This window comes from Tupaia chinensis, unplaced genomic scaffold (assembly GCF_000334495.1).
Source record: "Tupaia chinensis unplaced genomic scaffold, TupChi_1.0 Scaffold000341_1, whole genome shotgun sequence".
Lineage (NCBI taxonomy): Eukaryota > Metazoa > Chordata > Mammalia > Scandentia > Tupaiidae > Tupaia > Tupaia belangeri.
The window spans coordinates 4771136-4786713 of record NW_006159835.1 but is presented as its reverse complement, the minus strand read 5'-3'; positions in this window follow the sequence as shown (position 1 = coordinate 4786713).

Sequence of the window (15578 nt, the reverse complement as noted above, 5' to 3'; positions counted from 1 at the left end):
TCCCTTATCAAAAGCTGGACGATGTTATAATTTTCTGTTACTAAAATTTTTATTTCTCTAAAGTGGTCATAAATGCTGGCTTGATGACAATCCAGAAATACTTCATATACTAAACACAAAATTCACTATGAAAATTGCTTGGTTTATTTTTGTTTATGTTATTGAGTTCTTGCAAATGACACAGCTGAATGTTTATCCTACCATAAGGAAATGCATTTTGTTATTTGTACTTTTGCTTTTTTGGGTTTCTTTTCCTCTTTTTTTTTTCTGGTTTTGCTTTAACAGATAAGGGCAATAAAGAGGAAACAAAACATACAGCCATCCATACCATACATACATTCACATGCATGTGCACACACACACACACACACGCACACAAATCCTAAATTTAAGGAAATTTTATTCTACTTTTTAACCTTTCAAAATTTTATTTGTTTTCTTCCATCAGGATTAAAACACGTCAAATTCAGCAATACTGAAAGGCAAGATAGATCTAGATCAGGCCAACCTGTAATGTGTGGGTTCAGGCTACTGGATCCTACATGAATGACCTCACAATTCAAGTCCCAGACTCAGGGAAAAATAACACCAGGCACATGTGTGTGCATGTCCAAAATCCTAACAGGAGGAAGAAATGGAAGAGAAGGGACTGTGACATGGCCATTACCATGGGGGCGGGGGGGGTGCCATCCAACTTTCCCTCTTTCTCTGTTTCTCTGTTTCTCTTCCACAAGACACTGTATGCACCGTCTGGCAAAAAATTTAAAAAGATAGACTAGAACTTCACTTCTTTTTTTTAATGCCTTAACTCTCAGACCTTTGCCTAGGATGGCTGTGGGATGCCCATGGTCTTTCAACCTATCTGCATGAAAGAGGTCTCCTTAGATGTGGCTGCTAGGGCAGACTGTCCTGGACCAGAATGAATGGAGACAAATTGGCCCAGTGAGGAGCAAAACAAAGAGATCACAAGAGAAGGGCAGCAGGGCAGCTCTTATTGATACCATTAAGTTACATAAGGCTCCAGAAATTATAGTGGCAATGGGCAATCTAACCAGATTTCATGGAGACTGCTGTGAAATGGCAATTAAATCTAGATGAATGAGTAAAGCAAATAATGGAGAAATAGGGGATGAAGCATATGCATGTAAGATCCCTTATTTTGCAATTAGATATAATAAATGAGAGCTCTGGGAGTTGGACTAATAATTTGAATTACACACTCCTCGGCCACTGTTGGAAGGCGTGTCTGCCCCAGACTTCAATTGAACCATTATTGAGGCCTCACCTTGTCTGCTTGTGATGGGAAGGGGAAATGAGTGAGCACTCGCATCACAGTTTTGCACTTCTCTCTTTTTCACAACTCTGTTAGGTCAACAGGTTGTGTTTTCTAAAGGATGTCTGTTACTCCCTAGTTGTCTGAATCTCATAGCACTGAGCATTATAAAGAAAAGGCTACTGGGCTTCCCAATGTCAGCAAAGCCTACAGAAAAAAAATCCCATGTGAATGTTTCTTCCTGAATAGCAACATGCAATCAGCACATAGAGATCCCTTTTGAACTTTTTTTGAGTGGTAAAAATCTGTTAGACCATGAAAACAAAGAGAAAGAAAAAAGTCTTATTGACCATAGATCCTCAAGAAAATAACCTTAGCAACAAATAGCCCCATATACTACCATGGTCAGTTTCTGTCTTTGTGATGCTGAGATTTGGGTCACGTGGCATTTTGGTAATGTAAGTCCAATGAGGGTGTAACTACCAAATAGCAATGTGTAGGTTACAGAGAGCATGGCTTTGGGTGGAACTGGGTTCAAATCCTGACTCCTCTTCTCCCTAGCAACTGTGGAGAATATAAATGGAGATGATAGTACGTACAGGACAAAGTTGTAATGCGTGTGACAGGCCCTCAGTAAACATTGTCCTGTTGTACTCAATAAACAGTGCTTTCTCGAAACAATACAGCTTCAGAGATGATATCATGCACACACTGCCTTCATTACCATGGGGGCGGGGGGGGTGCCATGCAACTTTCCCTCTTTCTCTGTTTCTCTGTTTCTCTTCCACAAGACACTGTATGCACCGTCTGGCAAAAAATTTAAAAAGATAGACTAGAACTTCACTTCTTTTTTTTAATGCCTTAACTCTCAGACCTTTGCCTAGGATGGCTGTGGGATGCCCATGGTCTTTCAACCTATCTGCATGAAAGAGGTCTCCTTAGATGTGGCTGCTAGGGCAGACTGTCCTGGACCAGAATGAATGGAGACAAATTGGCCCAGTGAGGAGCAAAACAAAGAGATCACAAGAGAAGGGCAGCAGGGCAGCTCTTATTGATACCATTAAGTTACATAAGGCTCCAGAAATTATAGTGGCAATGGGCAATCTAACCAGATTTCATGGAGACTGCTGTGAAATGGCAATTAAATCTAGATGAATGAGTAAAGCAAATAATGGAGAAATAGGGGATGAAGCATATGCATGTAAGATCCCTTATTTTGCAATTAGATATAATAAATGAGAGCTCTGGGAGTTGGACTAATAATTTGAATTACACACTCCTCGGCCACTGTTGGAAGGCGTGTCTGCCCCAGACTTCAATTGAACCATTATTGAGGCCTCACCTTGTCTGCTTGTGATGGGAAGGGGAAATGAGTGAGCACTCGCATCACAGTTTTGCACTTCTCTCTTTTTCACAACTCTGTTAGGTCAACAGGTTGTGTTTTCTAAAGGATGTCTGTTACTCCCTAGTTGTCTGAATCTCATAGCACTGAGCATTATAAAGAAAAGGCTACTGGGCTTCCCAATGTCAGCAAAGCCTACAGAAAAAAAATCCCATGTGAATGTTTCTTCCTGAATAGCAACATGCAATCAGCACATAGAGATCCCTTTTGAACTTTTTTTGAGTGGTAAAAATCTGTTAGACCATGAAAACAAAGAGAAAGAAAAAAGTCTTATTGACCATAGATCCTCAAGAAAATAACCTTAGCAACAAATAGCCCCATATACTACCATGGTCAGTTTCTGTCTTTGTGATGCTGAGATTTGGGTCACGTGGCATTTTGGTAATGTAAGTCCAATGAGGGTGTAACTACCAAATAGCAATGTGTAGGTTACAGAGAGCATGGCTTTGGGTGGAACTGGGTTCAAATCCTGACTCCTCTTCTCCCTAGCAACTGTGGAGAATATAAATGGAGATGATAGTACGTACAGGACAAAGTTGTAATGCGTGTGACAGGCCCTCAGTAAACATTGTCCTGTTGTACTCAATAAACAGTGCTTTCTCGAAACAATACAGCTTCAGAGATGATATCATGCACACACTGCCTTTAGCACTAGCTGACTAAGAAAAGCCCTCAGGAATCTTTCTGCAAAACAGAAATTGAGGCACAATATAGAAATTAAGACCCAGACAAGGGGCTGGCAAGTCGCGTGGTGGTTAAAGGTGCTGGACTCCCACATGGCCGACCACGGTTCAAGTCTCGGACCTGGTGGCTTGCTTTCTCACTTCCTTTCTCTCTCTCTCTGTCTCTCTCTGATCAAACTGAAAAATAATAATGATATTAATAATAAATAAAGTTAAAAATAAAATAATTCTTAAAAAAAAAAAAAAAGACCCAGACAAGGACCAGCAGATGGTGTAATGGCTACTATGGACTCCTACATAGTCAACCACAGTTCTAGTCCTGGACTGGGTGACTTAAAACTCATGCCAGGTGCTGGGACCAGCAAATGGTGTAATGGTTACGTCACTGAGTTCCCACATAGTTGACCGCAGTTTGAGTCCCAGACCTAGAGGCTTCAAATTCGCACTGGACACATAGGTATGCATGCCCAAAATCCCAAGAGGAAACTGGAGGAAAAATGATTGTGGTGTGGCCATCTCCCCAGGGGATGATTTCTTGCTTTCTGTCTCTCTATCTCTCCGGCAAGCACATGTACCCAATAGCAAAACTCTCTCAAAAAAAAAAAACAAAAAACAAAAAAACACCCAGACATCAAATTGTTCCAATCATGGGACCAGGCCAGCTCTTTCATGAAGCTCAAAGTACCCTGCAGTTGATACTGGGCTGGACATAGAATGATACATTGTTTGTTTGTTATTAAAATTGTTCCCAGTACTCTATTATATTCAAAATAAAAGCAAGAAACTTTCATGTTTAAAGTAGCTAACTTAGGGGCCAGCAGGTGGTGTGGTGGTTGGACACACTCCCACGTTCCAGACGTGGTGACTTGCTTTCTCACTTTACGTCTCTCACTTTCTCTCTCTTTCCTTCTCTGGTCAAATAAAAAAATAAATAAATAACATAAAAAAGGAAATAAAATTATTATTTAAAAAAAAATGTAGCTCATTTATACAAAATACCATAGCAGTACCATAATTTTCTCCTACGTGGCAAATCAGGCTGCTTACACAAATGCGGATTACCTTTGTGACAATTTCAAACAGGACCCTGTGGGTTTGGGTACATATTCAGTGGAGCCCTGAGGTTTTGCAAGGCTAGGGTTGGGAGCAGCAAAGTTGACAGGGATCCAGACCCCCACTTCCACCCCAATCTGAGTAGCCTCCAACTTGAGATCGCCAGACAGGCCTAGCCATGGTAACTGACTGTGTCTTTGGTAAAGTACAATATTTAACCAGTCTTGGCCTGTGTTTCCTATAACATGAGGAGACCAGACGATGATCTTTATACCACTCAGACCAAGTATCTTCTAGCCACACATTTAAAACAAAACAAAACTCTTTTTGACCCTTTTCTCTCAGAAACACAGGTTTGAAATAATACGTTGATCCACAAAAAAAGATAGTTTCCATGGCCCAGGTGCTGGGATGTAGCAAGAACATAAATTCCCTGCAAGGCTGGACGCCACGTAACAAAGCACGGGTTCGGATACCAGGACTGGCTTGAAAACACGCTGGGTGCATACACAGACATCCAGGATCCTGAGGAGCTAGAGGGTTGGGAAAAAGGGATCGTAGCATGGACCTTTTAGGTGTGTCTCTCCCCACTCCCGCTCTCTTTCAAGCACATGCGTGTACTTTAGCATTAAAATAAATAAATATTCTAAATTTTAAAAACATTGGGACCATAAATCAAACTTTTTTCCTGATTTATTAAACAGCTGAATACACACTACTACATGCATGCCAGGCACTAAACTAGGTGCTTTATCTGTAGCCCTTCATTTAAGAAGAAAACTTGGCAGAAAGAGGTACAGAACAAATACACAGTAAGGGCCACAGTTTCTCCACTCTGCGCTGTGTATGACCTGTGATGCGTGGACAAGGGTAGCCCACCAGTCAGTGTTCACAGATGCCCAGATGTCACGTATGATACACAATCACAATTCACATGGAGATCTGACAGCCTCCAAAGCCCAGAATTTTCCTTGACTGCCTGGATCAAGTCAGAATAGCTGGCTTGCAGCGAGAGCTGTGCAGAAACTCCCCCCCTATAGGCCTCGACTTTTTCACCATAAAATTCCTTAGGTTAAACCGCAGAGTTCTCCAAGGACCTTACAGCTCTGAAATTCAATGATGCTCTGGTCAACTCAACAACCACAAAAAGTAAATGTATTAAATATCTGTGAAACAAGGTTCATCTCTATGTCTAATTGGATTTCATTGTTATCCGAGTTCTTATCCTCCAGTTCTTCTCCTTTTTTTTTTTTTTTACCCTCCCTCCTCCAAAGAATAGATAACCTCCAAGGCTTGGATACTGCAGAAAAGTAAAATTAGTGGAATATATATTACATGGTAATAAACTTCACCATTAAAAAAGGGGACAATCTGCTTATGAGAGCTTCAAAATCAAGTGACTTATTTCTCTTCACACAGCTAATCAACTAGGGCTCAAGGGACAGTTATTTGTTGGTCTTTGAGTGTAGGGTGGTGTCCTGTCTGACCCTTTCAATTCAGACATCTACCAAAAGACCTGAGAAGTTATTGTATTTCTAGGACTTTTCTTTGTTTAAAAAAAAAAAAGTGCAAGAAGATATTCAATGGAATAAAAGAGAAGCATCGACGTTTCCATTGGTAATCTGGTCCGTGTGTTCCCTGCTACTGAGCATTTTCAGAAGGCCTGACTGTCTGGGTTAATTGTTTAATGCTTTTAGTTAGAATTAAACTTTGCACCTGCTCTGACAGTGATAAATTAAATGTGCTCCTTTTCCAATACTGTTGCCCTCTTTAAGTAGAGACCAAGAAGTGTATCTCCCTTCTTCCCCTGCGTTTGAGGAATCTCTGCTACACTGGAGTGTAAACCAGCATAATTTGTCACCAGAGCTAGCGCCAATTAAATTGATTGCGTTGGACTGAACTCTGGGACCCCTAATGCAAGCACTAAGGGAAAAATGGGCTCTTTTCTGCCCATTCCCCCATGTGGCACTTAGGCATAGCTCAACACTGGAAGGCTTTCAAGGTTCAAAAGGGTTTTATTTTCAAAAGAAATGGGCATTGATCAGCTGCATTTAAAGGCAAAGATAATTCCAGAGCTTGAAGGCTGGATTTGTGTTTAAGGTCTAAATCTCTTTCTTTAACCTTGGGGGGCCAGTATAACATAAAAGCAACAAAGAGATTAAGATTACAAAGGGTTTGCAAGTGTAAATGATGCGGTGGTATTCTCCAAACATAACACAGTCCCCATTCACAAGCCCAGGCACAGGCCAGTATTTGATCTGTTGGTTTTACACCTGTAAAAACAACTTGTGTTTATTTGTCACTCAGCAAACTGTTTCAGGCAAGAGGGGAGAAAAAAGGAAAGTAGAGGAGGAGTGAACTTGCTCAGACTGCAGAGTTCAAACGTGCCTTCCCCAAACCGACTGAAAAGTAAACACAGGAAAGGTCAGTGTGGCAGAGACAATCAGAAAATCCCAGCTCTTTGTCGCTGCAGCACACAGCACACAGGAATACGAGGAGTGGGATACTGTTCCAGCCCTCAGTCATTTCCTTCATTACCCCAGCCTCTGATGCTTGGGTTCCTTATGCCCTTTCCTACCCAAGGAGGTTGTAAATAAGCTCTAAGCTAATAGCAGCCCCTTTTTGTTTCTTTACTTATAGGCAACCAACTAGGTGTTCTTCCATCTTGCCTTTCAGGTCAGCTTCCCACAGTCGGTCCTACAGGACAGTATCATCTGGATGATCTCACATATAAATCAAGTCTACGAAATCAGACTCCATCTTCAAATTAGTTGACTGTAACACGGCAGATGGTGAAGCCAATGACCAGTGTGTCCAATCCCCTGAATTCAGATCTCATTTTTCATCTGTTCTCCTTAACGTGTATCTTCCCCAACAACTTAGACCTTGTTAACTGTATCCCCTGGTTCTTCTTCTTCCAAACTGAAACCTCAGGAACATCAAGCCTTCAGTGCTGAACTAGGTGGTAACAATGAAGTCTTCCTGCTTAAAAAAAGGGGAAAGGAACTGATACTTAGTGAGGCTTCCTGGGCTAGATGAAACTTCTGGAGACCCTAAGAAGGTTAATAATATGTCATGAACTGAAGTGGCTAAGAATTCAGTCAGTGCTCTTTCAAACTTACAGTCTTTTTTTTTTTTTTTAAGAGAGGTTTTTGCTATAGGGTGCATGCGCTTAATGAAAAGACAGAGGGACAGAGAGACAGAAAGAGAGAAATACCTCCCTCCCCCCCCCCCCAGGGGAGATGGCCATGCCACAATCCCTTCTCTTTTATTCTCCTCTTGGGATCTTGGGCATGCATACACACATACTCGCCATGAATTTAAGTCACTTGGTCAGGGACTCGAACCGTGGTCAACTACATGGGAGCCAAGCAACATAACCATTACGCCATCTGCTGGTCCCTCAAACTTAGAGTCTTTTTAAACAAACAGAGTTCATCGTTTATTTAGAAGAGAAATCAACTGGAAGAAAATAGAAAAGGGTGATTTAGGAGGCTGCTCTCTTTCTCCCTCACTTCTTGAACATTCAGTTCTGCCCCCCAACTTGATACCTCATTCAGAAAATAAAAGTTCTAGAATGCATTGACATCTGGTTAATTATTGAACCTGAGCTTTCAGGGTCTCATTCCCTTCCCTAATTCGATCCTATTTTTTCTAACCCTATACCATAAACTCCCTGACAAGAATTTTGTGTTTTGTTTTCTTTTTAAAAAAAGGCCCAACTTGTTACATTTCCAGGGACGTTCTACCATGACAGCAATGTATTAGAACCCTACCATCCCAGTGATGTATTAGAACCCTACATAGGCGACCAACTAGGTTTTACATGCTACGTAACAAATTATAACAAACAGTGGCTTAAACAATACCCATTCATTATCTCTCACCTCCTCTGCAGTAGAAGTCTGAGTACAATTTCATTAAATCCTCTTCTCATGGTCTCAACATAGTGGAATCAAGGGGTGTTCAGGACTGCAATCTTATCTGAGGTTTCAAGCTCACTAGTTTTGGCAGAATTCAGTTATCTTGGTCTCTGTTTTCTCACTGGCTATTGGAGAAGAATCACTCTCAGCTACTTTCAGCCACCCTCATGTTCTTCCCATGTGGCCTCTCTACAGGCACTGATAATATTCTTGAAGGCCAGCCAGAGAATCTCTCTCACTTCTTTCAAGTGTTTGTTTAGCTCGAGTCCACCCAAAGGATCTCCCTTTCTATTAACTCAAATTCAACTGATTAGGGACTTAATTACATCTGTAAAACATCTTTCACTTTCACCATGTAACATAATCTAATTGTGAAAGTGATATCCTTTCATAATCATAGGCCCCACCCACTCTCAAAAGGAGAGGATTATACAAGGCATATATACCAGATGGGGAATCTTAGGCAGATCTTAGATCGTGCCTGCCGGAGGCCCACTTAGAGGACACTCCCAGCAAGCTGTTGACCTACCATATACCTGGAGCTTCTCCTTAAAAATCCTCCTCTGCTAAATTAATATACAAACCCAATTGTTTTTATAATCTTACTTTCCATTTGTTTATGTATTCACACAGAACCATTGGCCTTGCAGAGTTTTTTGGATGATGAGGAGCTGGGAGCAAGAAAGTTCCCTTTACTATCCCAAAATAAGATCTCAGTGGGCTTGGGGAGATGTTCTGGTAGGTGTCTTTAAAAGGACATCACACAAACCTTGCTTCTTGTATATACCCTTTCATGGGAACATGCCAACAGATGCTTTATCAACACATAAAGAAGGGGAAAAACATCGCACTTTCTCATGAATCTAGAAGCCTTTACAAGGAAGGAGGAAAGTTTGCTCTATCATAGTCTACCATGTTCTTTTGGGCTATTAGGGGAGGTAATGAATAATGAGGAAAAAAGAAATATACCCCTCACATCTAAAGACTGCTGATCCTAATAGCTGCTACCAGTTTATCCATCCTCAAATACTGCTTTTTAAATTTGCTTTAGGGTGTGTACACTCACCAGAGAGACGGAGAAAATCCTCCCATCCCCCAAGAGAGGATGACCATGCCACAATCCCTTCTCTTCCATTCCCCTCTTGGGATTTTGGGGCATACATGCACACATGTCTGGTGTGTTTTTCTAGCCACCGGGTCTGGGACTCAAACTGTGCAGTTGGCTATGTGGGATCCAGCTGCCTTAATCACCATGCCATCTGGTTGGCCCGAAATTTACTGCTTTCAACAAGTCACTCTGCTATTCATGGGCTGTCAATGGCATCCCATGTCCTACCACTTCAAGCCAAATTGTCTTATCAGTTGCATTTGTCTAAGTCTGACATTCAAAGCCTTCTGTAGACTGACCCTACTACCTAAAAGATCAATTTTCCCCAAATTTCTCAGCACAATTTCTTTGCTACCCCACAATGATATTTATCCCTTTTGCAACAGTTAACCTATCATGCCATTTCTTGCCCTTCTTACCTACCAAGAGCATTCCATTTCATTTTTTTATTCAATATCTACGGTGTACCAGGAGCTGAAGGCACAGCATCACTTCCACCTCTTGCCAGAAAACTTTACAAATGGACTTGTACTTCATTAACTGCCTCCTTTAAATTACTGCTTTTATAGTCTAAATTGAATTTATCTCTCATTGGGTATCTTCTTCTCTAATTTGCTTATTTGCATATTTTGTTTTCTGTGACGGTTCTCTGTGTACCCTAGAATAAGATTTTTAAATCCATCTTTTAGTAAGATGTGAAATCAAATGAGTATGTTGCAACAGAATTTTTTAGATGAAAGAGTTGGATAGGGAAGATAAGTGAATGGTTGGGGAAGGTGCTGGAGGAAGGGAAAAATCAATGTTTTGCAGATAGCAAGAGTGTTTGGTATTGTAAAAGTTATGGTTTTAGTATGTATTTTTCTGTCTATGTACAAACTAAACCATAAGTCTGTAGTACTGTGTAATGGTATAAAATGTATTGATAATTATGGATTATCATTAGAAGTTTTTAAAACAGTAAAATACATAGAAAAAAGGCATAACATGAATGGCTAAAGTTGATGCAAAAATCAAAGAAGGTCAAAAAGATGTCAAGATTTTTGAAAGAAATCAGATGACCGGGAGTTCTTAGACAATTGGAGTAAAGGACCTTTGGAGTCAGGCACACAGATCTTGAGTCTTCACAGGCTACTGATAAGAGGAATGATAATAAGTCATATTTAGACCTCATTTCATCATTCCCAAAGGATTTTCTTTGTTTTCTTTTTCTTTTTAATTTTTGCCAGAGGGTGCCCAAGTTCACCAGAGAGAGAAAGAGAAATGAGGAAAAGGGAAAAGGCACTCTCCACTGGTGATAGTCACTCTGAAATTCCATCTCCTCCACTTCTGTCTCCTTTCTGAACTTTGGGCGTGCACACACACGCACTCAGCATGTCTTTCAGGCCGCTGGGCCCACAACTCAGACTGCACAGTTGGCCATATAGGGTTCAGCTTCCCCAACCACACACCACTGGCTGGCCCTGCAAAAGGCTTCAAAGTCTTTATGTCAACATTAATTCCACAAAGTAAGGTGACCAGACAGTTTTTCAAATGATTTTCATTTTTTAAATTACAAGACTTGAGAGGTTAGGTGGCTTGTTCAAGGCCATAGGTAGGTCAGTGTTAGAAAATGAATTCAAATCTTCTGGTGTAAACTCCAAGTTCTTTCCTCTAAATATCTGTAAAATTATGGATTAGTTCATCAGAATCTCCTCTTGTTCAGGACCAGCAAATGACTGGTTACATGGTTACATCGCTGGACCATGCAGTCAACTGCAGTTTGAGTCCCGGACCTGGAGGCTTAAAACTCAATGCCAGGCACGTGTGTGTGTGGGCTGAAAATCCAGAGAGGAGAATGGAGGAGAAGGAACTGTGGTGTGGCCATCCCCCTTCTGGGTGATTTCTCACTTTCTTTTTTTTTTTTTTTTTTTTTGGTGGCACGTCGTTCTCAGGCACTGTGGAAGACAGAGAGACAGAAAGTGAGAACCCCCCCCCCAGGGGGATGACCACCCAGCAATCCCTTCTTCTCCCTTCTCCTCTCTGGATCTTGGGCACGCACATACACACGCTCAGCGTGAGTTTAAGCCACCAGGTCTGGGACTCAAACTGTAGTCGACTACATGGGAATTCAGTGACATAGCCATTATGCTAACTGCTGGTCCCAGTGATTTCTCACTTTCTGTTTCTTTGTCTCTCCAGCAAGTACATGTGCCCTATAGCAAAAATCTCTCTTAAAAAATAAAATAAATAAATAAATAAGTAAATAAATAAAAACAGAATTCCCCCTTATTAAGCTATGAGGCAAATCCTGCCTCTTCCAGAAAGCCTTCTCTGACAGTACCCTTGATCTAAACCGCACCTAGCACCATCTGCTTGATCCTGGGGTTGCTCCATAGGTGGGAAATGTTTTCTCTCTAGCTCCTCTGTAAGCCCCTTAGAGGTGGGGCCCATTACTTAGTCCTCTTGCCAGATTCTCATGTATTATTTAACCTATGGGCAGCCTCAGCCTGCCATAGCTTGCTTAGTATTTGGGAGAAGCAAATAAACCTAGGGTGGTATAAGAACGTGTTAAAGCACTCGACAGAGCTGAGGCCCAGAACCATAAAGCCCCATCCTTTTATTTCAAACAATCAAGCATTTATTGGATGCCTACAGCAGGCAAGCATAGTAAAAAGTGCTATGGAGTTTACAACTTAGGGGTGCTGACAGACAGGTAGGTAATCAACAAAACCGCATGGCAGAAAGGAATGAAGGCTAACTGGAGGTATGAGCCACAGGCCATGGAAACAGGAAAGAATGGGGAAGGGAGGATGAGAGGGCTTCGCTGTGAAACTAGCATCTGAGCCCAGCCTTGAAAGTCAGGGAGGATGTCACTAGCAGAGGCTTTCAAGGCATGTCATTAGCTCCATTTGCAAGACTCATTTCTGATTCCCTGGGGCAGTAGGATCAGGAACAACAGTGATTAAAGCAGTAGGTCACAGGCAGTCCAGAAGGACCATCCCCCTTGGCTTCAAGCCCTCTGCTAGCTAAGCTGGAAGGGAGCTGAGCAGGCAGGGGTCAGAGGTTTATCCCAGATGACCTGCTGCCCAGGTCATCCTGGTGGTCAGCTCTGAGACACAGTGGGATAGGCCTTACCCTAAGGTGTAATCGGGTTGCTATTTTCTGTAGTGTAGATTGTATCAGCCAGCAGCTCTGATCTGTGAATGTCTGGAATAGGAATGAGCGGATTAGCTTTTCAAGCCCTCCCAGATCAGGTCAAAGCCATGCGGAGGCCAGTGCTGAGCGAGGTTGGACCCACCCTTGAAGAAGGATTGTGTTTATACTTTGGGTGAGCGAGAAGGAGGTCTGTTCTCCCCCTGCCCTCCATTTGGCAGTTTTCCTGGTTGCAAAACTATTTGCACATTTCTCTAGTGGCTTGGGAAACCCCTGAGAACAACTCAAGTCAACTAATTTTTGGTCCACCTGGACCCACCACATGGGCCCTAAGGCTCTTGTTCACCTGTGAGTGTAGGCAAAAGGTCACCTAAACCTTCCTTCTCTGAGCAAGGCCAACATGAGCTCAACAGCAAATATTCCCCCTGAAATGGAGGTGCGGGGTAAAGGTCATGGTGACAGAAACCTCAGACTCCTCCAAAACTCTCTGATTCGCTTTTAAGGTGAAGCCTGTTGTACAGCTTATCCCACGCTCATTCGCCAAGTACCCGCTGAGGGGATTTCCACACCTTGCTTCCCGAGTAGCATGACCTGACCATATCTTTCTTTCACATTCCGGAAGCCTGAGCTGAGTTCCCACAGCTCCCTCTGGTCATTACCACCAACTCACTTTGGGCTCTTTATGGCCAAAGACCAAAGATTTCTGAAGTGCTTACGAGTGTGAGTTACCACTCCTCCCGCACCTATCTCCCCCCTTTTCCCCACAGAAGGCAGATTGGATTGTACCCAGATGAGAGATGCAAATACTGAGAACAGAGAGAGGTCAAATGTTCTGGCCCAGACCAATAAAGGAAAGAGATTTAAATTCTGTATTCCCATCCCATTTCTTTCATGATAGTTCCTGTGTCCTGGAGCCAGTTTCATAAGCCACATCAAGATCCAAATTTGTATTGTAGGATAGCATGCATTCCCAAGAGGCTTTTGGGGAGTGCTGTGTATAAATCTTCCCCATACAGACTTGCGTCTTAAAAATAACATCTTTTGTTTCTTACTGACATTCAAGTAATAAATCTTCATTGAAAAAAAAAATGGAAAGTAGAGAAAAGAAAAAAAAAGATAACTCCATAATCCAGTCCTCAGAGATGACTGTTAACATGTTGGCATCCTTCAAATATTTTTGGTACATGTGAACTTATTTTTTCCAAAATGAGGTTATGTCTTATATCCTTGAACATTCTACCACCTTACACATAGCCTTCTCTTATGAGTACATCCCCATGTTGATAACAATTGCTTTGCCACAACATTTTATATAATTGTGTGATACTGCATTACAGGGATGTGTCATAATTTATTTTACCAATTCCCACCTTTGGACATTTGAGTTGCATCCAAACATTCTCAAATATAAATAATATGGCTGTGGTAGAAATGCCAGCTATATTAAGGAAGGATCAAACAGGTTTCCCTGGGGAACCCTGGTCCCTTGGGGTCCAGGCTGCTCCCCAGGTCCACTGAGAAGGTAAGCAGTGGTTTTGTTGCTCTAGGACAGGTTTCTTCACTATTTTCAATTTATTCCTCTTTTTATGGAAATGGTGCCCAGGTGAGGTTTGGTGTCTCACACAAACCACTGATTTGGGTTATATTGTTGTTTCTCTAGCAATATGTGGGACTTTGTTTTGTGTTAGAACTAACACACATAACATGTTGGTCCTTCCCTGGACGCCCCCTTTTTAAATTTTTTAAAAAGTTTTTGCCATACGGCACATGTGCTGACCAGAGAAAGACAGAAATAGACAGCAAGAGGGAAAGCGAGAAATCATCCCCCAGTGGATAGAGCCACACCACAATCCCTTCTCCATTCTCTTCCCAGGATCTGGGCACTCACGCACAATTGCCCAGCATGAGTTTCAAGCTGCCAGGGCCAGGACTCAACCTGCAGTTGGCCATGTGGGAGTTCAACACCTCATGCCACCTACTGCCCTCCCCACCCCGAACCCTTTTATAAGCAGGATGTGTGGCCAGCACCGTATGATAATACAGATGGCATCAGAAAGAAGAAAGAGAACTGGATGTAAGCACTGAAAAACCTGCTTCCATTGCCAGCTTGTCAATCATGGTGTGACCTTGAGTAAGTCACCTTACCTCTCTGAACCTCATCCACACTATAAGGGGCTTGGACTACATGGCGTTAATATCCCCGGTTCTACACATAACAAGGTCCGACATATTGCTAGAGAGACAACAACCTAACCCAAATCAATGGCCTATATAGGAATATCTATTATCCAAGGGGGATTGTGTGAATCAGAAGAGCAGTTCCCAACCTGTGTTGAAATGCACCTGTGTGTTCCTAGAGATATGACATAAGTCATAAGTCACAGGCAAATTGTTCTCGTGATGATTTATGATTTCGAAGCTATTTTAATCATTGAAAAGAGATTGGAGGTTTGTCTCATGTCACTTCCACTCTGACATGTGCTTTTTAAAAAGGTTTATTGATTTATTTCCTCTTTAAGTGAGAGACAGAGAGAGAGAGATGCAGGCACTCCCAGCAGATCTTGATGCCACCATCCACCCCAGGCTCAGGCAGCCTTGGATCATGGGCACCAATGTGCCCTGTGTATTCACAGAGGTCTCTGGATGAACCCAAGCCTTCCCATGCAGGTCAGCCTGACAGATCAGTGGCCATTCTTGCCTGTGCCCCCATCAGGCCCCTGACATGCTCTTAAGATTGGAAGAAGAGTAAAAAATTTGGATTTCATATGCTTGGGAAGGCACAGAACTCGTGTGTGTGTGTGTGTGTGTGTGTGTGTGTGTGTCCTGTGTTTATGTGTAGTTGAGTGGCCTCTTTAATGCTCTGCCTGCCCCTCTTTTTCATTCCCCCAAGGGAGAGCAGGCCAACTGCCTCTAAGAAGTGAGGAACTTGAAATAAAAGTCCTCCTTCTCAAAATGGCAATGAAGGAGTCTCTCTTGTTTCGGAGTCCTGGTTCCAGGCCAGGTC